Source organism: Littorina saxatilis, linkage group LG2, assembly GCF_037325665.1.
Source record: "Littorina saxatilis isolate snail1 linkage group LG2, US_GU_Lsax_2.0, whole genome shotgun sequence".
In the NCBI taxonomy this organism is placed as follows: domain Eukaryota; kingdom Metazoa; phylum Mollusca; class Gastropoda; order Littorinimorpha; family Littorinidae; genus Littorina; species Littorina saxatilis.
Genome location: NC_090246.1, coordinates 46,127,741 through 46,151,707, shown reverse-complemented (window position 1 = coordinate 46,151,707; position 23,967 = coordinate 46,127,741). Strand labels below are relative to the sequence as shown.

The 23,967-nt window shown below is 42.4% G+C and overlaps 1 protein-coding gene across 1 annotated transcript in view; it reads left to right on the top strand.

Moving 5' to 3' along the window:
* The window catches only part of LOC138955282 (caskin-2-like), a gene marked incomplete in the record, with an annotated part of 215,475 nt that overhangs the window by 94,660 nt on the left and 96,848 nt on the right, over positions 1 to 23,967 (top strand).

Genomic DNA, 23,967 nt, shown 5'->3' with positions numbered 1-23,967 from the left:
TCTAGCTCTCTCTCTCTCTCTCTCTCTCTCTCTCTCTCTCTCTCTCTCAATTGAAGTGCCGTTCTTAATCTTTGTATCTCTATCTAGCTCTCTCTCTCTCTCTGTCTTTCCTTTTTTTTTTGTCGTGTGAGCGTTTGCAGTCCAATCGATCAGCAAATGTTACGCGGGCTCACCACTTTTCTTCACACTTTCATGCGCCCATTTCTCTCTACTTGCTTGCGAACTGATTCGTTGCTGGCACTTGTGTCTTTGGTAGCCATCTTCTCTTCTCCGATGGTAGTCAGTGTGTAAACATCACAGGCCATCCTTCTTTCTTGGCGTTCACTGCTAACCTGCCCGCTTCTCTTGTTATGGTGGTCGTCTCCTTTATCATTCTGCCGTACTTTGTGTTGTCGGTAAATGTTTCTCTTCTCTGATTTACGCCAAAATGGGAAGGGATGGTGGGGGGAGGGGTTGAGGTTTGCTAGCGGCTTACCATTTTGTTTTGATTAATGGTAGATTTTCAAGGAGGTTTGAATGTTATCTTACTTTTACTTCTCGTGTATTTTACTTTCCAGTATGGAATCAGGGCAACATTGAGTCGTAGCGTTTTTAACCGCTTTCGATTGAAGAAACAAAATTACGAAATTAAGACACAGAAACAACATCTTTCTGCTCTCGAGATTGTCCCCACAAGTTCCTAGATCTCTACACTTCCATAACATTTTAATGTAAAAAATAATGAACATCGAACATTCTTTATATGATACTTAATCTTTGTAGCCTTTTAACCTCGTTTTCTGCGCATCAGTGAAAATTAAAACATATTCCCCCGATGAAATGTGGCGCCTTGTTACGATTACTTATCATCCGCATGTTTATGGCCAAGTTTTAAGGTCTTTCTGATGGCTGGATTAGACCAAGAAGCAGACGCTTACGTGCAAGGATAAAAGTTAAGCATGAGCAGGTGTGCTGTACTTGCCAGCTCCATTTCCGTCTGTTTAGTTTTTACCTGGCCAAATACACAGGTGTTTTTTACTTGTCAGAGCAGAATCAATCAAATGGGCGCCCTTGTTTGCTCCTCTGAAAACTCGTTAGTAAGGCAACGACCGTGAAAGAGAAGATGCTCGTGCAAATGTTAAACTTACCAGATTTTTTCTCTTCTTTTGTTCCAATCTCACCCCAACCCACCCCAAATCTCAACCCCTCACCCCGCAAGGCCCTGACACTGCGAATCCCCACCCCTCATGTGCCATGTCTATTCTGCTATGTCTGCGACCATACCTTTTTGAACACCCTTCCAAACTCAAACCCATTCTGGCCTTCTCTTTGAAGAAAAGTGTTCCCAAGGATCTGCGGATTCCAGTGTCAGTTTACTTCTTTTTAGTGTACCTTGTTCAAAGCTACCGAATTAGATTAATTAATGTGGTTTTGAAATATAAATCTCTTGAAGGGATAACCCTACATTGGCTCTTCTGGCTTTCATAATACGAACTAAAAAACGTAACGTCCTAGCGAATAACAGAAAAAACCTACTGAGAATCTAAACCCAAAACGAAAATCATGAAACCAACCAGAGAAACACAAAAAGAAAACACACACAAATACTCTGAAGAAACGCATAGTAGACAATAGGTTCGGAAGCGTAACGGGGAAAACTATTTTGTTCACTTTCTGTACGCCTCATCTCCCCTCTAAGCAACTGATTCTCTCGCTCTTCGTTGATCTTCATATTTGGGTGGTTTTGTTTTCGTGAGCAAGGCCTAAGGTAAACGGTTTAACAAAGGGAGCAGGAACTGTAACCTCTCTTCTCTGTCCGATTTTTTCTGCGGGAATAAGATTTACACAGGATTGGAGATGAACAACAAAAGACAGGCACTAAGTTTAGAGCGTGATGACGCAACCAGGCATAAGAAAGACGAGATGAAGAGAAAAGAACAGATGATGAAGAGATAAGCATCTGCTGCCTGCTGTGGGGCAGGTACACGAGTCCGCGATAGAGGGCTTAAAATGTACAGGTTGTGTGTGTGTGTGTGTGTGTGTGTGTGTGTGTGTGTGTGTGTGTGTGTGTGTGTGTGTGTGTGTGTGTGTGTGTGTGTGTTTTTCGTGCGCACTTGGTCTTGTGCTTGCGTGTACACACGAAGGGGGTTAAGACACTAGCAGGTCTGTACATAAGCTGACCTGGGAGATCGGAAAAATCTCCACTCTTAACCCACCAGGCGGCAGCGACCGGGATTCGAACTCACGACCTCCCGATTAGGAGGCCGACGTCTTACCACCACGCCACTGCGCCCGTCTGTCTGTGTCCGTGTGTGTCTGTGTGTGTCTGTTTGTGTGTATGTGTGTCTGTGTCTGTGTAGAGAGTCTGACAGACAGACAGACAGACAAACAGACAAAGAAAGCGAGAGAGACAGAGATAAAGATACACAGAAAGATAAAAACACAGAGACAGAGATTCTTCACTCGCGGCTGCAGCTGCATAGAGTCACTTTTTCGGGTACACTGAAACAGGATTGTGTCTTCAACAGTTTATACCCTGTGCCATTTTTATTAAAAATAAAAAAATAATCATAAGACGGAATAGAAAGAAACTTTTCGTAGGAGAAGAAGCCCTTCAACCTTTTAAGTTGAGGATTGACTTGATGGCTTTTCACAGTTTCTTATCTGAAAGGTGTAACCATCTGGCGCGGTATCTTTTTTCCATCACTCAAATGGATTTAAAAACATAACTCCCACGTTACATCACCCTCTCAATCATGCGTGCGCGATATATCGAGAAAACAGGTTTGCATGCAGGTTTGTCTTTTCATAGTTTACGTGTGGCAGCAAAGAGTGAAGAAAGACGAAAGAAAATGACACGCGACTGAATGCGCTGATACAGCATTGCAAAAAGAAGTAGTACTGACCCGATACACTATGCCAGATTATTAGGAAAAATCTCTTATTACCGAGCAACAAAAATAAAGCTTAGAAGCATGATTATGAGCAAGTTCCCCTATCTTACGCTGCAGAAGATGAGAGATGAACATTATTATCGCGAGTGCAGCGAGTCCGTAAAAGAGCAAAAGAAAAATTAAATATTTGCTCTGGGCTAAATTCAGAAATAATATATATGCGCAAAGCGATAAAACGGGATAACATGTTATTAAAGGGATGCTTAGAGCAAATTAGTACATCATTACCTTGGCAATATCTTCAAAACTTGTTACCTCTTTCTCTCTCTCTCTCTATCTCTCCCTCTCTCTCTCTCTCTCTCTCTCTCTCTCTCTCCCCTCTCTCTCTCTCTCTCTCCCTCTCTCTCTCTCTCTCTCTCTCATCTCTCCTCTCTCCTCTCTCCTCTCCCCTCCTCTCTCTTTCTCTCTCTTTCTCTCCTTTTATTAGATTTTTTGCTCGAGAAATTCTGTCTAGCGGGTTGCTGTCCCCGAGCACCTTTTGGGGAGGGTAGAAGGTTGAGACGTGTTGAGAGTAACGATGGACGTTATCTGCTCTTATCTGCTCAGCACTCATCTTTCATTTCTACATCCTCATTACTGGTCAGTGTATGGCTCCCAAGTGTACTTCAGTTTTTGTAGACTATGAAAGTTATCTTACCTTTAGTGGCTTTGGAGAAAAGCAGGGAACTAAAAAGTAAGACGAAAGTAGTGTTGTGGACGTCTGATATGAAGTCCAGTGTTCCCAAAAATACAGGTTCAACTAGTTTTTATCGTGTGTGTGTGTGTGTGTGCGTGCGTGCGTGTGTGTGTGTGTGTGTGTGTGTGTGTGTGTGTGTGTGTGTGTGTGTGTGTGTGTGTGTGTGTGTGTGTGTGTGAAAGGGGAGGGGCGAGGAGCTTCAAACACTGCTACTGCTAAGTTTACCTTTACCCAGGTATGATCACCCTCTACACGTCCACAAGGATACAGAACTCCAACTTTGCAATTAACCCGTGTACATATGATATGATATTAACTTATATACACCTAGGAAGGCGGTACGCATTGGTCATTAAGCAGCGGCGATAAAGATGACAGATTTGTATGTTTCCGAGAGGAGTCGGGTGTAAGATCACATGAAGATAGCCCCTTGAACCTGGGATCTGGAAATCTGAGGATGACTTGTGGCCTGATAGCTCATAATTCTCACTCCACCTGTTTTTATCCGTGCCTCGGCCTCTCTGGAGATTTAGACTCATACACCTTTGCTTATATGTGCGAGATGCTTGGCCATTAGGGAAGGAGGGTTATGTGGCTAGAAAGTGCATGTATAAACTTGGCAGAAAAGCCAGTAAGTAAAATAGAGACTACGCATTGAATTCAAGTCTCACAAAAATTGTAATATAAAGTGGTTTTTTTCTCTTTATATCTGAAGCTAATGCAGGAAGTTGATGTTGTTCTGAGTGCGCGCTTTTCATGAGTGTGCAAATGTGTGTGTTAGTGCGCGCGCGCGTGTGTGTGTGTGTGTGTGTGTGTGTGTGTGTGTGTGTGTGTGTGTGTGTGTGTGTTTCATTAGATAACTTCGGATGTTGCGGAAAGGAGTAAGAATCGTCTATTGTATCAACCATTTTAAGAAGCCAGAAAACATGATGTATCCTTAAACAACAACAGCAGCAATCGAAACAACAACAAGAAGAACACTTTTAAACGTGCGACGTCACTAGGTCACGTTGTTTGGAACAGTACTGTGCACTGTACATCCTGTTCCTAGTGTTTCCTTCATCCTGTACTGGCACAGTCTGGTGAGTGGAGGCGGGTTTAGTACCATCTTATCTAAGCAGGGCCCCCATAAAGATTACTGTTCCAGGGAGACGATAACCGGAAGGAATCGATGACACGCGTAATTTTGGGACGGTGGGGTGCCCGAGTTTACGGGCCCGCTACTTGTGGATTTAGATCCCTCACCTGTTGGGCTTTTTCAGACTTAGCGGGTGTACTGAGTGTACCTTTATGACGGCTTAAATCACAAGCCTCAGCCGGTTTGAATGTTGCGGTGTCACTGATCTGTAGGAGGCTCTCACAATTAGGTGTTAATTCGTAAGGAGTTGGAGCAGTTATGCAAGGGAGAGAACATCGATCTCGGCGATCAACGAATTTGTTTGCAATACAATACAATACAATACAATACAATAACTTTATTAATCTCTAAAAGAGAAATTACATTGCTGAGCGTTTGTGTCCGTAATAATAACATACATAACACATTCAAAATAAACATTTGTTCTTTGTCCTGAGAAAATATAGCACATTGGTTATCACATAAGAAAGTATATTAAAAATAAATTAACATGCATTCACCATCAACAATGCACAAAAGAAAGTCAGCACCTTGCCGGTTATCACATGTTGTCTAAGATTAAGAGAGTAGAATGCAAAACAAAATCAACAATACTGAAACAATACAGAAACACTGACCCCGTGCATCAGAGCGACAACACCAGCATCTACCGCCCCACCTGAGAATTGAAGATGTGAATTGCAGATGGAATGAACGAATTTCTGTAGCGTGTGGATCTTGCGGTTGGTTGTCTGAATCTGTTGCTCCTGTCTGTCCGTCTACTGTCAAATTCCGGTCTGAGTGGGTGCGAGTCGTCAGCCAAAATCTTCTGTACCTTGTCAGTCAGTCGTCGTTCATGTGTTGATGTGAAATTGTCCTGCTTCCTCCCTACCACCCCACTTGCTTTCCTGATGAATTTATCTAATCTATCCCTGTCTTGCTTGTTGATGTTGCCACCCCAACACACGGAGCCAAAGTACAACACACTATTGCACGTTGAAGTGTAAAACATCTGAAGGATTTCTTGTCTGATGTTAAAAGACCTGAGTTTTCTCAAAAATGTGCGACGTCCACCGTTGTCTGGAAGGAAGGGTGGCAGTGTCCTTTTTATTCTCTGGCAATAGTTGTCGTTGAGAAAACATGATTTATTAGTGCGTTTAATGGCGTCTTATTCTGTGTAATTTACAGAACAACACATGCACAAAACTTTTGTGTGTGTGTGTGTGTGTAGAATAATTTGGAAGCAAGTAAAGAAACAAACAAGCCAAGAAAGGACGAAATAAGTAAACAAGCTCGTAAATGTTGCACGATGAGCACAAAACTAAGCACACAGAAACCAAACTCATCCTTATCAGTTGAAAACACTTTTTTTTTTACTCCACACCACGCTCTACATGCTATATGAAGAAGGTCATTCGAGCATAAACAACACAGGTCGCTCCATCAGGAGTCGCCGCCCCGTCAGCGAGAGATACCACCATCTCAGCTGGCCCGCTTCTCTGACCCCTTATCATCCCCCTGACGGTACCAGCCTATAAAAAGGCTGGGGAGCGACATGCACCGTGGTTTTCATGCTCTGCCACCGCTGTTTTTGTGCCCTCATCATCTTCATTTAGGCGGCTGATGAGGTGGACGTTTAGAAAGAGGGACGTACAACCATGATTTAGACAAAGCATTTGATGGCCTCTCCGTTGGGATACAGCAGTTGATGGCCTTTCTGGTGGATGTCTGGAGGAAGATTTCTTGAATGTCCTGTTTTGAAAGGATTCTAAAATATTTTGTCTCTGTGACTGTTGATTTCATGGTTTCTGCTTCGCAGAATATTCTTTATTTAAAGAATGTGAATGTTTAGGAAGATGGACAACCATAATTTACACCAATGCTTTTGGTGGCCTTTGAGGTCTTCTTAAAGGCTTCTTTTATGCCATGTTTTGGAAGGATTCGAAGGTGTGTTTTTTTTCTCTCTGTGAGTGTTGATTTCATGAGTTCTTCTCTGTTGAAAATCTAGATCAAGATTTTTTGACAGCCCTTTGTGGTAAGGATTCTAAGGTGATTGTTGTTTCTTAGTGAATGTTTATTTCATTGGTTCTTCTAAGACTTCTTGATTTTATTGTTTTGAAGGGTTCTGAAGTGTTGTTTGTTCTCTCTGTGAATTGTTTATTTTATGGGTTTTTCTTTGTGGAATATTCTGGACTTGGGCTCTCATATAATTAAGTTTTGCAACGTTCTTCCCCGTTAATTTTGTTATTGTCCTTAATTGGAATGTGTTATATGATATTCTCCTGAGTGGAGTTGCCGTAATCTGATGGAGTGCGAGTACTGAGAGCTCTGGCCTTGTTCCACATCTCGGTTGAGGCTCTTTGAAGATTCTTATTTCGGTGGATTGTGCTTTTGGAGCCTCTTCCATCGGGTGGCATTTTCTAGCCATGGAGGTCGAGTAACTGTGTGGCGAGCTCGACGAGATTTCTACCACGTCCTTTTAGTGACTTTGAAGGAGGATCATGCTGAAGGTTGTTTTCCGATTGGAGGTTCCCATTTGAAGCCCACTTGCCTGCTCCCCACTCTCACCCTCTCTTGCTCTTTTTCGTCGTTATTGATGGCCGCAGGAGCGGTCATCATGTATGTGGATTTAGCTGTGCTGCGTTGCGGATAATGTTTTGGATTTTTTTTTCGACAGTTAACCACATGTTATGCGATTTTATGATATTAACTGGTAATAATCTTAAATGTGAGTACAGGAGTTGTTTTCCACTGTACACGAGGGCATCGTCAATGTCTCTGTGTCGTCTCATAAAGGGTTTCACCGGTGTCGATCGGTTTTCTTGTAAATGAAGAGGCTGTAATATACGGTGTAGACCAAGAAGATATCGGTGCTTCTCCAGCATTATCTAGCAAACTGGGGTTTTTTCTTGCCAGGGTACATCATTTAATGCCCACTTCTTAAATTCCTGCAACATTGTGAGTGATTCTTGCTTTAGGACTTTCTCTCTAGAAGCTTATTGGTTTTCTCGTTGAATCTGACGTTTTTGTGATCGAACTTTTGGCCATTCGTGTGTCTGCCAGGGTAGCGCTAGTAGCGTTTTAAGCTTGATCAGTTCGAGACTTTGTGATTAAAAATAAGACATAAGAAATACATAAACTACATTAATAACCTTTATACGGAGTACGTGCTGGCTTTATTTTCACTCTCTGACGACTGAAGATGAAGGGGTTCATCTCCAATCAACGGGTTATTTTTGCTTCCAACAGAAGACGTATCATATGTGTGGCTTAGGTCTGTCAGTCCCTTTGCCTTTGGGTATTTTCTTGGTGTTGGAATGCCTGCAGTATCAGCGATAAAGTGAGAAGTTGTAAGCAAAGACGCTTCTGTTTGTTGACACTACGAATGTGTGAATTCCTGTGGAATACTACAAAGCCGCAGTTGTGTCACGACCTGGGTGATTGGAATCTTGAAATATAGCACGCTATCTCTGCGTATGTTTTGTTTGACGCCTTGTCACAAACAGACCTACAGTAGTTGATGTATACTGTGGTGATGCTGAAGAACAAATGATAACCTCAGGGATGGCGTTCAACTACCACTTCTACACCCTTGCCAATCGACTTCGAGGGAACCGCGCTGGATATTCGCGCATCCGAATGGGAACTGTAAGAAACAAAATGTGTTTTAAAAAGGACAACGACGATTATAACGAAAGAAAGATGACGACTGCAACGACGACAACGATGGTGACTGATGGAGTTAAGACGACGATTTTTGACTCACATGCGAAGCAAAAGTGAGTCTATGTACTCACCCGAGTCGTCCGTCCGTCCGTCCGTCCCGGCGTCCGTCCGTCCGTCCGTCCGTCCGGAAAACTTTAACGTTGGATATTTCTTGGACACTATTCAGTCTATCAGTACCAAATTTGGCAAGATGGTGTATGATGACAAGGCCCCCAAAAACATACATAGCATCTTGACCTTGCTTCAAGGTCAAGGTCGCAGGGGCCATAAATGGTGTCTAAAAAACAGCTATTTTTCACATTTTTCACATTTTCTCTGAAGTTTTTGAGATTTAATACCTCACCTATATATGATATATAGGGCAAAGTAAGCCCCATCTTTTGATACCAGTTTGGTTTACCTTGCTTCAAGGTCAAGGTCACAGGAGCTCTTCAAAGTTGGATTGTATACATATTTTGAAGTGACCTTGACCCTGAACTATGGAAGATAACTGTTTCAAATTTAAAAATTATGTGGGGCACATGTTATGCTTTCATCATGAGACACATTTGGTCACATATGATCAAGGTCAAGGTCACTTTGACCCTTATGAAATGTGACCAAAATAAGGTAGTGAACCACTAAAAGTGACCATATCTCATGGTAGAAAGAGCCAATAAGCACCATTGTACTTCCTATGTCTTGAATTAACAGCTTTGTGTTGCATGACCTGGATGACCTTGACCTTGGGTCAAGGTCACATGTATTTTGGTAGGAAAAATGTGTAAAGCAGTTCTTAGTGTATGATGTCATTGCTAGGTTTAGCTGAAGGTCAAGGTCATGTAAAGGTCAAGCATGTGAGTCGTATGGGCTTTGCCCTTCTTGTTTGTTTGTTTGGTGATCTTAGATTATTAATTGATCAATAGCTACTGTCGTATTAGTTGGCTGATTGCTGAGTTGATGGTTGACAGTTGTGAATGCCGCCAAAATATAATGACTGATGTTGCTCGATTCCGGGAAAAAAGGAAATAAATGGTATCCCACTGCTGTAGTTGTTATGTCAGCATCTGTTTTTGTGCATTAAAAACCACACGCCGGGGACAATATGTAATTACCTAATAAATGATGCACGGAATATACACAAACAAGAGGATGAGGGTGGGGGGGGGGGGAGTTGTTGCCAAAGGGGATGAGGTGAGGAGTGGGACAGAAGTCGGAAGCAAATCTTGTATATCTTGTGAAACATTCAAGGTATCACAGGAAAACGGATTGAGCTGACTACAAGCAGGAGCCAAGCCAAGTACACGTCTCTCAGGAGAGCTTTCATCTGGCTCCGATAGCAATCATACAGCAGCATATTGAAAAAGCCCAGGGAGTTGATGGAGAGAAGAGCTCCAGCGCGGGGCAAAGAGCCTATCTTTCAACTTGTGCAGGCAGGAAGTGCACCAATAACCGCCGATAAGAAGAAGGTCGCGATAGCTCAGAGGTGTTCATAGGATTGTATGCGCTGTGATAGTATCCGACTCTTCTGGTCAATTCTGGTCCATTCTTAAAGATACCTTCCGTCCTTCCTTCCTTCCTTCCTTCCTTCCTCCGTCCTTCCTTCCTTCCTTCCGTCATTCCTTCCTTCCGTCCTTCTTTCACGTTTGTATGACACGTTTGTAGGAGAGTTCTGTTTTAATTTGATTTAAAAAAAAAATTTTTTAAAAGATTACCGGCTTTCTTTTCGCTGTTGCTTTGTCTCTTTGCTTAGTTCGTTTTGATAACAACGACAACATACAAAGGCAAAAATGCGGAATTTACGATCAGATAGATCTGCTTACTTTTGGCATTCAACATAAAACTGGTGTGCAATGTTTTCCTGGTTGGCTCACGTAAGTGTAGCCTATGCGATCGTAACTTTGTCTGTCTGTGCGTGCGTGCGTGCGTGCGTGCGTCTGTGCGTGTGTATGTCTGCGGTAGAAACTCTAACATTTGAAGACGTCACATTACATTGACGTCACATTATGACGTAAGAGGGTTAGACGTCACGCGAAGGAAGTACTGACAGTCTCGGTCATTATTATTTTGAGCGCGCCGAGACTAGTTGGCAGTCGTGTCCTTGTAAGTAGGCTACATGCAGACAGACAGATCTAGATCTAGTGTCTCGCTTTCTTGCACAGTTTCACCTATGCTCTTTCTGTGTGTGTGTGTGTGTGTGTGTGTGTGTGTGTGTGTGTGTGTGTGTGTGACGGAGTGATTGAGTTTGTGTTACTGTTTGTCGATTTCTTACGTGAGCCTTGATGGCTTCGCCTCTTGTTTTTGTTTTCTTTTTGTGCTTCAAGCCTAAAAAATCATGTAGTTCACTTATCGTATTTTTTTATATTTTTTTTATAGCAGTATCCCCCATGTTTTTGGAGAGAGATGGGCGCTTTGTAATTGATCAAAGGGAGCTTGAAATCCCGCGCATTTGTTGAGTGCTGAGTCGACATATTTTCTCAACGCGCGAAGCAAGCAGTTTATTTGTAAAATCTCCTTTGCAGGACCTGCAATCACTCAGATAGCATCTAGGTTACCTTCGCAGGGGTACCAGGTCACGGCTTGACGTATGAGGTGTTGCCAGGACACTCTTTCCTCCCACTCTTCAGTTTCAGTTTTGTTGACGCGTTTTGTTGAGTAAACAGGTTTATACTGATTTTTTTTCAGAGCACCCTTCGGCCGACATTACTTGGTTTTGATTTTGTGCAAGAGGTTTTATAATTCCTGGAAAATTAAAATAAGTTTCTATGCTTTTAGTGCACAAGCTTTTGGTTACCTCTGAGATCTACAATTATGATTCAGCACCAGCTTCAGCTGCGGAAGGCAAACAAAAAAAACAAATATACAACCAGCCAACAAAACGAACGAACAATCACACTTCTTTCCACTTTCATTTAAAATACGTACGTATTTCAAAGGCTCCTCTCAACTTAAAGTTTGATTTTTACCTAATTGGACAGATGTATGGACAAGAAAACGCGACGGACGGATAGAATACGGAAACTATATTTCTGGCATGGAGGAAAACCGAGGGACTTGTGTGTATTCTTAGTTTGTGGTTTCACGCCCTATATATGCATAAGGCGTTGTGGTTTTGTGTTTCAGTGTGGAATAGATGTGAACAAACCCAACTCTTACGACCAAACTGCATTGGATATCGTCAACAAGTTCACCACCTCTCGAGCTGCTCGCGAACTGAAGCAACTTCTAAAAGGTAAGAAATGTTTTGCACGTTACATCTCTGTCTGTGTGGCTGTGATGATTGTTCCCTTTCTTGTGTATTCAACCCTTTTCCTGTACGCACATGTACTCACACACACACACACACACACACACACACATGCACGTGTGCACGCATGCACGCGCTCTTGACTGTTTATGTCTGTCTCTGTCTGTCTTTCTCTCTCTCTGTCGCTCCAATTTATCTGCATTGCTTGATATTTGTATTCTCTGCACTATTGCCCTGGTGACCTTGTTTCAGCTAGACTTGACTTATTAAATCATTCACGAAAACCTTTCACGTGTTGTCATTCACGAAAACCTTTGACGTGTTGTAAAAAACGAACAAATGATATCGCTGGAAAAGAGAAAATTTGGTGTTTACGATTCAAAGGAAAAACAAGTCGCGTAAGGCGAAAATACAATATTTAGTCAAGTAGCTGTCGAACTCACAGAATGAAACTGAACGCAATGCAACGCAGCAAGACCGTATACTCGTAGCATCGTCACTCCACCGCCCGTGGCAAAGGCAGTGCCCGTGGAATTGACAAGAAGAGCGGGGTATTCGTTGCGCTGAGAAGGATAGCACGCTTTTCTGTACCTCTCTTCGTTTTAACTTTCTGAGCGTGTTTTTAATCCAAACATATCATATCTATATATTTTTGGAATCAGGAACCGACAAGGAATAAGATGAAAGTGTTTTTAAATTGATTTCGACAAAAAAAATTTGATAATAATTTTTATATATTTAATTTTCAGAGCTTGTTTTTAATCCGAATATAACATATTTATATGTTTTTGGAATCAGCAAATGATGGAGAATAAGATAAACGTAAATTTGGATCGTTTTATAATTTTTATTTTTTTTTTACAATTTTCAGATTTTTAATGACCAAAGTCATTAATTAATTTTTAAGCCACCAAGCTGAAATGCAATACCGAAGTCCGGGCTTCGTCGAAGATTACTTGACCAAAATTTCAACCAATTTGGTTGAAAAATGAGGGCGTGACAGTGCCGCCTCAACTTTCACGAAAAGCCGGATATGACGTCATCAAAGACATTTATCAAAAAAATGAAAAAAAACATTCGGGGATTTCATACCCAGGAACTCTCATGTCAAATTTCATAAAGATCGGTCCAGTAGTTTAGTCTGAATCGCTCTACACACACACACACACGCACACACGCACGCACACACGCACATACACCACGACCCTCGTTTCGATTCCCCCTCGATGTTAAAATATTTAGTCAAAACTTGACTAAATATAAAAAGAAGAAAAAAGAAAAGGATACGTAATTATTAATGAAAAACGTGGTCAAAGTCCAATAAATATAAAACAGGGTACTCAATCACAGTCCTTTAAAACGGTTCAAAGTTGCACCGTTTGATTGTAGTAAGTCAGATTCGAAAACCGAATTTATTCAGATTCGAAAACCGAATTTATTTTGATTGCTTGCCTACTTGTTTAACCTTCCACTCAAGCTTCCGAACACGCTGCGCTGACTATTAATGAAAGTGAAAGAACAAACCGGATATTTTTTTCTCAAAGGGCTTCGCTTATTTACCATACTAATCCCTCACCAGTCGACCACAGACACACCACTGTTGGCAGAAATGAACGAAATTCGTTGTTTTGTGTCGAGGGGTAGCTGTTTTATCAAAGTCGATCGAAAGAAAGCTTCTAAAGATGCAAATGTGAACCGGTTAATTTGCCGCTGAAGTGGCCTCGTAAAAGGGTTTTATTGGCGATGAATCCTTTTGAGATTGAGTTATTGATTGTAAATCCTAAACTCTTTTCTTTTGGGGTGAAAGGTGACAGAAGAAAAGGACGCAATTTACTCTGAGCAGTGTTGGGAAAAGCGAAGACTGATATAGAGTTCCACCTGACCTTTTTGTCGCTCCGTTTTCTAGCGTGTGCACCTGCATTTTAATGTGAGGCAAACAATGGGCGAGTGTTCCGCCTGAGGAGAGGTGCTTGTTGTTAGCGAAGCATACAGCACTTTCACCGTCGCTGTCGTCACCCAGGGTACGTGCCCATCACTCACCGCTGTAATCACGCTGTCCTGTTGAAAGGCGCTAGTATTGTCTTCGTCACTCCAACATGCACGTGAAACTTTCTTATGGGCCGGTGTTCATTCATTTTGAACTTTGGAGTATGTAAATATAATGATTTGCAAACAACATTTGAATGACGTTGTGACTTGTAGGCATTTTTGGGGCGTGGCTTTTCTTCTTTCCGTTTCTTTTTGTCCCCTTGTGGCTTATATCGGTAGGCTCTCTACAATATAAGCAGGCCGTACTCACTACTATGCGATTCCTCGAAAAAATTCTTTGCAAAAAACTTTGCGAAAAAACGTGTTCTTTTATTTTCACTGGGACAAACGCGGGTTACGTTAACATTGGCAATCTTTCAGAATGACTTTTCAAGCTGCACAAGCACTTCGTAACACGCAGATGGTATGTCATGTACAGTAAAATATAGCTTTGAATACGCGGGGCTTTCGCTGCAGAGGTCTTGGACCCGAGTTGAGGACTTGAAGAAGGCAGAAGGTGTGTGTGTGTGTGTGTGTGTGTGTGTGTGTGTGTGTGTGTGTGTGTATGTAGGTGTGTGTGTGCCCGCGCGCGCACGTGCGTGCGTGAGTGCGTGTGTATGTGTGTGTTTGAGTATGCGAGCGCGCTTATATATATATATATCTGTTATTGATCTATAATAGATGGATTAAAGCTCAGATAACTAGAATGGTTCAAACAGATTAGTGACAGTTACTTGTTATTGTTTTGTATTCTTCCTTTTTTCCACAAAGTCCCTTTCTTTCGAAGAGATGGGGAGGGTGGAAGAGGGAGATGTAATGCCCAATTGAAGTCTGGTGTCAAGCTTAACTCAGCCTAGCTGGGCTCGGTTGTTTTCATAGTTCTCCAGCATATTTTGCAATATTTCCCCCGAGTCAAAGGAGGGGGGTAGGTATGCGAGGAGCGGCTCCTAGGGAGAAAGACACCCGAAACCTTGCCGGTGCGGCTACCTGTGTGGTACAGGTAAATGTTGCCGCGCACCTGTAGTCTTCGTCTCAACATGGGGCAGTAAGGAGAAAGGGGAGGAATGTGCTATGATGCATTACGTGTAAGAACCCTCTGGTTAACAAGGCCTCTAGGGTTTCATAGCACCATTTATTTGATAGCAGGATTTTCCTCCCAACATGAGCTTGTGCTAGTTTCAACATCAGACACTTTGTCGTGGGCTTGTTGTGACCCTGTTTTGTGTACTTGTTTTGTCCTTGTTCACAGTCTTTTTTGCGTTTTCGTATCCAGGCCAGGTCGTTGTCTGTTCTCCTCCCGTCTGTGAAGTTTTCACAGTATTCTTCAAACCTATGGAGTCATGAAAGCTTTCAAGTCTGGTACGTCGACGTGTCGTCAGAACAAGTACTTTCTTGTTTTTATGTTTGCTTGTTTGTTTTAGGCTGAGATAATCGTATCCTTCTTGCGTATGAACTGTTGTTGAATATCCTCGTATAATAACGCCAAAGCTCATGTGGCAACCCGGAGATTCAATATTTCAAATGTCAAAACAGCCTTTCACCCACCATAGTCCATTCAGTTAACGATGAGAGGGGGGGGGGGGGGGGGGGAAGAAGCGACTGCACAGCCACGGTGATGAATGAAGCGCAATTAGTGTGCAGGGCTGAACTCATTCACTCTCACCTGCTTGTTTACAGGTTGCTGCTGCAAGTGACGGCGCCAGACTCATTTGTCATAATTTGATGCAATGCTGTGCGTTGACTGCAGCCTGCTGGAAATCTGTTATGTTTTACGCTGTCTGTAGGGGTGATGGAGAAGGGGCTCAGAGGAAATTGGTCGTATCTCGAGCCAAAGAACATTGTTTTGAAAATACTATAAAGGTAAACAAGACAAGATACAAAACGTATACATGGTCGATGACAAAGAATCTTGATATTTATCAAATTGGGCAAAAACAAACAAACAAACACAAGAAATATACAGCATTCAAACACTGAAGGCAGCAATATGAGTACAATTAAAGCACTCCGGTTGTATCCAGGATTTTTACCCTGCTTCGCTGTCTATTTTGCTCGTCGAAGTTTAGGTCATTTGAGGTCCTTTTAATAACAATTCTCCCCTGTTCTGTTATTCTCCGTCATTATGTACGCCTTATTGAGTTTCTTTGGGGGGGGGGGGGGGGGGAGGGGTTGTGTCAGGTGGGAATCTTTGATGTTAGGCGCACTTCAGCAGGACTTGTCATTGTCCAAAAACTGTTGACCGTGGCCTCCAGTGTCCAGTGGATTAGCTTCTGTCGTATCAACACAGGCTGACTGATATCTCTCTCTCTATCTCTCTCTCTCCATCCCTCCCTCTCTCCCTCCCTCTCTCTCTCCCTCCCTTGCTCTCCTCTCTCTTTCTCTCTCTCCTCTCTCTCTCTCCATCTCTCTCTCTCTCCCTCTCCTCTCTCTCTCTCCCTTTCTCTCTCCTCTCTCTCTCTCTCCCTCTCTCTCTCTCTCTCTCTCTCTCTACTTCTCTCTCTCTGCCTCCCTCTCCATCCCTCTCTTTGCCTCTCTCTCTCCCTCTCCATATCTCTCTCCCTGTCCCTCCCTCTCTCCTCCTCTCTCTCTCTTTCGCTCTATCCCCCTCTCTCTCTCCCCCCCCCCCCCCTCATTCTCTCTCCCCTCTCTCTCTCCCCCCTCTCTCACGCTCCCTCTTTCTCTCCCGCTCCCTCTATCTCTCCCCTTCTCTCTCTCTGTCTTTCTCTCCCTCTTGATCTCCCTCTCTCTCTCTCTCTCTCTCTCTCTCTCTCTCTCTCTCTCTCTCTCTCTCTCTCTCTCTCTCTCTCTCTTAGTGTGATGGCGCATTATTAATAAGTGAGATTAGTTCTGGCATTAGTTGGGCGCATACAGAACGCATATTTTGTCACGTTATGACGTCAACAATGGATGACGATGGCGCTAGAGTTGGTGATGATGACGGAGGAGCATGATGAAGAGTGCAGCAGTTTGGGAAGAGGGGAAGGAGAGATACAGAGTCACACCATTTTGAATAACACTATTTCTGATAGTATGAGTTATTTCTAATATGCTGACTGTTAGCAAATGATAACAGACATGTCGAGAAAAAAGATATCAAGCATGAGCCTTTTAGGCGAATGCTGATATCGTTTGTGAGACATGTCTGTTATCATTTGCTAACAGTCAGTATATTAGAAATAACGGTTTTATTACCGTTTAATTCGACCAAAAGAAATTTCGAAGCGACCCCGCGAATTAGACAGAACAGCCACAATGGGAACTGGAGCGCTCCTACCTCATTATGTCTGTCAGTCAAAGAATTCTCGTGACCTGGGTCAGCCAATCAGAGTAACACACCTTACGTGATGAATATTCACAGGTCAAATGCGTTTGACACACAACAAACCATGTTGAACATGCGTTTCGGTTGCTTCGCTTTTTCTTGTTGAACAGAGAGCGACAGATTTAGAACCGACTCCAGACGGATGGGAAAATGACGTAAAGATACATTTGACGTAAAGCGAGTGACCCAATTTCACTTGATTTTCCGAATTTTGATAATTTAGATTTCAAGTGAGCGAGTCGGCATTGCACACTCAGAGGATGGGCGGTGCCTCGCTGTTCCGTAAAGCACCCACCGACAAACTCGCTTTTCGGTATTTTTTAGATAAAGAGAGTATTATCTGACAGCATTTGAAATGTCATTCTTTAGAATAAATCACACTGATATTGCTGATTTAAATTTTTACTTTGTCTTGTTCATTTTTAGCTTGATAAACAAAAAGGGTCCCTGCCTGAACGTTATAATAATAATAATAAGAAGAAGAACATTTATATAGCGCTAAATCAAAAACTTTCGTTAAAAAGGCTTGCTCTAATAAGCGCTTGACATCTAAACTAAAAACGTCATTCACACTCTTTACAATGATGTACAAGAACTTCATGTCACACTCTTTCATTCAGTATAGCACCATTCACACAGTTGTTATTCTGTACAAGACAATAAGTTAGTCTAACATTTAGAATGTTCATAAGATGAAAACAAGAGAAAACCAGACTGATTAAAACAACTGCTTAGTGCTAACAAAGCATGAATCTTAATGATAACGTAATACATGTTTAACTGTTAAGACCATAAAAAACCTATATGCTAAAATAACTTCGAACTTTTAAGAACTTCTTATAAGATACACAGCACATCTAGATAAACACCAGAATGATAAAACAAAAGGCAACTCGTTAAAACTATTAAATGCATCAATGTCTAAAACACGAAAGACTCAAATATAAGATACACAATTCTCTAGAATTGTTTATTATAACATTTAGAGGGTCACCTAGAATCCGTCCTGATTGGTCAAAAAGCCATATGGGGCACTGAATTGGTAATAATAGCCTACAACAGCAAGTTGTGTGGAAAAACCTCGAGTCTGGGTTATCAAGATAGTTGACCCTTGTTATACCCTCCGCGTCTTTCACGAAATTTACAACTACCAATCTCACCCCCTTCGGTCGACGGGAAGCTTGTCTTGTCATTGTATTGTGGCATGTGGTAGGAAGTTTGATAATTGCCGTCCCGTATGAATTGTGATATCTGCGGCGAGACAGCCGAAGTATCAAGGGTTTGCACAGACGTGTGATATAACCAAACTATGGCGCAACTCAGGTAGCATGCAAAGTGCTTGTTTGTTTACCGTGCTTCGATACGATCCTATGCAAACAGCAATGGAGAATGCGAAATGTGTCTTGTTTGCATTGTACACGTATGGTGTGCGAGTTTTGTTTGTATTTGTTATGGAGAGAGACAGACAGACAGACAGACAGACAGACAGACAGAGAGAGAGGGAGGAGAGAGAGAGATTCAGTCTTAGTGTGTCTGTGCCTATGTGTGTCTGTCCCGGGGCGGACGAGGGGGGGGGGTTTCTGGGGTTTCCGGACCCCCCCCCCCCCCCCCAGCCAAAAAATAAAAATATTGAATGAGGTATGCATTTCTTTATTTTACATTTAGTTTCAATTTTTGGGGTATTAATCAGTGACAAAATCTGCTGCCTGAAACTGGTAATGATCATCCTCAGAATGCACCAGATTGCACCATTTTGCATCCTTTTTTTCAAAATTTTCCGGGGGGAGCATGCCCCCGGACCCCCCCTAGCAAGCTAGGCGCTTCGCGCCGTCGGCTCGGTGCTTCGCGCCTTCACACCCATATCTTCACAATATACTTTTGGAAAAAAAACCACCATAAAATGAACTGATCCGCCCCTGCTGTCTGTGTGTCTGTCTGTGTCTACCTGTGTCTACCTGTGTCTACCTGTCAATGCGAAAGAGAGAGAGAGGGAGAGAGACGGAGTGAGTGAGAGGTGGAGGCGTCTTGGAAGAGCTTGTGTTCTTTAAAAGCATCCGGCTGAATGACAGAAATAACCACGCTCACTCCGTAAACGTCGAACATCTTCACGTGTTCTCTTCCTCGACGTGTTACAAAGTTTCGCCAGGCACTTTAGCACCGATCTGATATCAGTCCTGATAGTCGGCGAGGTTATTTTCAGAACGGTTCCAAGCAGCGCACCTCAATACACAGGAGTATTGCAGTAGGTGTCAACTGATAAACCAACCTCTCTTCGCCTACGTTTGCCGGGCAAACCTAGTCTGTCTTCGTAAACTCAGCTGGAAAACTGGTTATCCGTTGAACTGAGGCGCGTTTTGTAGCCCAGTGGGGTCCTTAAGTTGAACTCGTGATTGGAACGAAATTCGAACGTGAACCAAAGTTGTATTTACTATTAGGATGAAAACTTAACGTTGCGTAAAGTGCATGAGTTTTTTACCAGTCCAAATACAGTCCAAAAAAGTAATATAGACTTATCAGCGGCTGGGATTAGCGGGATTTATTGGCTGATTTGTAAGTGACAGTGCATGCGTCATTTGCACTCTTTGTCGTGAAGGTTCGATCACGGGTCTCTGGTGAGGCCCGAAAAGGCAAGATTTCAAAGACTCTCTCTGATGAGGAATTCTCTCCGTGCGGAGGTGAACGACGGCAGTAGCAAGTTAAATAAGCACTAACGCAGCAGCTCTGTGCGTATTTTCCTGTATACCCTACCTGTAGTACGCCTCGCACACCGGCTGTATCCTTACCACCACCATTCCCACCACCATCACCACCACCACTTCCATTTCTTAGCTCCCAGCTCTTCTTCCTGATATGATAAAGACCCCCCCCCTCCCACCCTTCACTACCTGCCCCTCCTGTTTCCACCTTTTCTCTTCACGCTACTTCCACTTTCTATACACCTTGTCGAGTCTACTCAGTGAGAGTGTTGAACTGAATCATAGCTTGTGAGGAAAGTCTGAAATATCCTCTCTATCTTGTGCTCCTACCCCGCATGCTTGCCGCTTTTCTCTGGAAGTGAAAATTCCAGGTTGGTTTTTTCAACGGATCTTTTACAGCAGGAGAAACAAAGTTCGAAATCGGCGGACCGTCTCTGAGTCTTCGCTAAACAACTTTTTTGTGCTGTTGTGTGTTCGAGACAGAAAAGAAAAAAAGACAAGACGACGAGGTGTGTGTGTGTTTTTAAATCTTTAGCGCAGGAAGAAGGTGCGCGTGAGGACTTAAAGAGAGAGGATTTTACCTGTGTGAAGGTGGTTTAGTAAGGAGGAAGGTGTCGTGGGCACGTACGCTTGTGTTGTCACTGTGGTTTCGTAAAGCTCGTTTTCTCTTGACAAGGCAAGCAGCTAATGATTATTGTTCGCACCTTCTGTGGTTTGTTGGAGGATTTTCGTCAATGTGATTGTTGACAAGGTGGGAGTCGTGGCTTTTGCAGGTAAGGAGGAGAGATGAGGAGGGGATGGGGGAAATGCGTGAGTCCCTCGAATACGTACACACGTCTCTGTGTCCGGGGCAGGAGACAAAGAGAGAGAGAGAGAGAGTGAGACTGAGCAAGAGAGGGAGCGAGGTGGGGGTGGGGGGAGGGGGAAAGAGTGCGTGTATTGTTTTTGTTGTTGTTGGTTCTGTCATTGTACTGATGTGAGGTTTTTTTTTCATGCAAGCTGCCTTTTTGTTTCCTGTATTCTTGACTATTGTGCACCCCTTGTTTATGCTTTTTATATTTAGTCAAGTTTTGTGTTACATTTAGTCAAGTTTTGACTAAATGTTTTAACGTAGAGGGGGGAATCGAGACGAGGGTCATGGTGTATGTGTGTGTGTCTGTGTGTGTGTGTGTGTAGAGCGGTTCAGACTAAACTACTGGACCGATCTTTATGAAATTTGACATGAGAGTTCCTGGGTATGATATCCTCACACGTTTTTTTCGTTTTTTTTTTATAAATGTCTTTGATGACGTCATATCCGGCTTTTCGTGAAAGTTGAGGCGGCACTGTCACGCCCTCATTTTTTAACCAAATTGGTTGAAATTTTGGTAAAGTAATCTTCGACGAAGCCCGGACTTCGGTATTGCATTTCAGCTTGGTGGCTTAAAAATTAGTTAATGACTTTGGTCATTAAAAATCTGAAAATTGTAAAAAAAATATTTTTTTTATAAAACGATCCAAATTTACGTTTATCTTATTCTCCATCATTTGCTAAGTCCAAAAACATATAAATATGTTATATTTGGATTAACAACAAGCTCTGAAAATTAAATATATAAAAATTATTATCAATTTTTTTTTTCGAAATCAATTTAAAAAAACTTTCATCTTATTCCTTGTCGGTTCCTGATTCCAAAAACATATAGATATGATATGTTTGGATTAAAAACACGCTCAGAAAGTTAAAACGAAGAGAGGTACAGAAAAGCGTGCTATCCTTCTCAGCGCAACGAATACCCCGCTCTTCTTGTCAATTTCACTGGCACTGCCTTTGCCACGGGCGGTGGAGTGACGATGCTACGAGTATACGGTCTTGCTGCGTTGCGTTGCGTTCAGTTTCATTCTGTGAGTTCGACAGCTACTTGACTAAATGTTGTATTTTCGCCTTACGCGACTTGTTTACATTTAGTCAAGTTTTGACTAAATGTTTTAACATAGAGGGGGAATCGAGACGAGGGTCGTGGTGTGTGCCTGTGTGTGTGTGTGTGTGTGTGTGTGTGTGTGTGTGTGTGTGTGTCTGTCTGTCTGTCTGTCTGTCTGTCTGTCTGTCTGTCTGTCTGTCTGTGCGTGTGTGTGTGTAGAGCGATTCAGACTAAACTACTGGACCGATCTTTATGAAATTTGACATGAGAGTTCCTGGGAATGATATCCCCGGACATATTTTTCATTTTTTCGATAAATGTCTTTGATGACGTCATATCCGGCTTTTTGTAAAAGTTGAGGCAGCACTGTCACACCCTCATTTTTCAATCAAATTGATTGAAATTTTGGCCAAGCAACCTTCGACGAAGGCCGGACTTCGGTATTGCATTTCAGCTTGGTGGCTTAAAAATTAATTAATGACTTTGGTCATTAAAAATCTGAAAATTGTAAAAAAATTAATTTTTTTACAAAACGATCCAAATTTACGTTCATCTTATTCTTCATCATTTCCTGATTCCAAAAACATATAAATATGTTATATTTGAATTAAAAACAAGCTCTGAAAATTAAAAATATAAAAATTATGATCAAAATTAAATTTTCGAAATCGATTTAAAAACAATTTCATCTTATTCCTTGTCGGTCCCTGATTCCAAAAACATATAGATATGATATGTTTGGATTAAAAACAAACTCAGTAAGCTAAAAAGAATAGACACACAGAAAAGCGTGTATCCTGCTCAGCGCGACCACTACCGCACTATTCTGCATGGCTTGTCGATTTCACTGCCTTTGCCACGAGCGGTGGACTGACGAAACTACGAGTATGTGGTCTTAGTGAAAAAAGCAGTGCGTTCAGTTTCATTCTGTGAGTTCGACATCTTGACTAAATGTTGTTATTTAGCCTTACGCGACTTGTTTCTGTCTCTCTTCTCTTTGTATCTCCGTCTCTGTCTGTCTGTCTGTCTGTGTGTGTGTGTGTGTCTCTCTCTCTCTCTCTCTCTCTCTCTCTCTCTCTCTCTCTCTCTCTCTCTCTCTCTCTCTCTCTCCGTATGTAGTGAACTCTGCGGAGGTATGCTTCTCTATTGACATACAAACTCATTTGTATAGCCGCTCATGTTTTCGTGCATACCTTACCAAGGGCATAACCCAACGTCGGCCTCTTCATACTCCGTGAATTTATGATTCGTGAAATATGCAATTAGGTGTCCTTTTGATATATTCGATAAACGAGGAAAATGGGAGTCAGTTTGCTGCTGAAGTTCTGTATAGTCACTAGTGTACAGAATTTGCAATGAGAGAGCCTTTGGGTTTACCCAATTCTATGCCTTCGTAAGTCAAATGTATAATGAAGACACTGACAAACTGCGCCGAATTTTTAGTTCAGTGCACATTGAATCTTGATGTAGCACTGCCACTGGGATAATCTGTTCAAGGTCTTGCATTTTGGTTCTGATTTGTAACAGTACAAATATTTATGCAGCATGCATCGACGTTGACAAGTTGATATGAATTTCGTGGCTCTTTTCGCTAATAGTCTTAATCCTTTCTTCTTTCTCGAAACCTGTTCCTTCTATTTGGTGTTCTGACCATAGGTAGGTGTAAATGTTCGCATTCTTCATGGTGAAAGTTCAGAATGTGGAGCAGAAGGAGAAGAACGGATCCTCCTCTGGCTCCTCCGGTCCTGGGGATGTTGGAGGAAGCGTTCAAGTCCGTGATATCAGCGTTTTTGAAGAGAGACAGAGACAGACAGACAGACAGACAGACAGACAGACGGACAGACAGACAGACAGACAGAGACAGAGATACAGAGAGAAGAGAGACAGAAAAAGCATAAACAAATTAGAGAGAGACAGACAGACAGACAGACAGACAGAGACGGAGATACAGAGAGGAGAAAGACAGAAAAAGCATATAAACAAGGGGTGCACAACCTATCACTATTAGAGAGAGAGAGAGAGAGAGAGAGAGAGAGAGAGAGAGAGAGAGAGAGAGAGAGAGAGAGAGAGAGAGAGAGAGAGAGAGAGAGAGAGAGAAAGTAATTAATTAATCATATCATCCAAGCTAACTTAATGGCACAGAAAATAGTTTCGCTTTCTGTTTTTTCTTTCACTCTTGCTTGAGAAAGCACCACTCCATCTGATGCGAAATTTGGCGTTCTTAAGTCACAGACTTAAAAACAATTCACCATTGCCCCGACAAAGCAAGAAACAACAGACAACGATAGGCACAGAAAGTTATGTCTGAAAAAAGGGAAGGTTGGAAAAAATGGCAAAAGTCT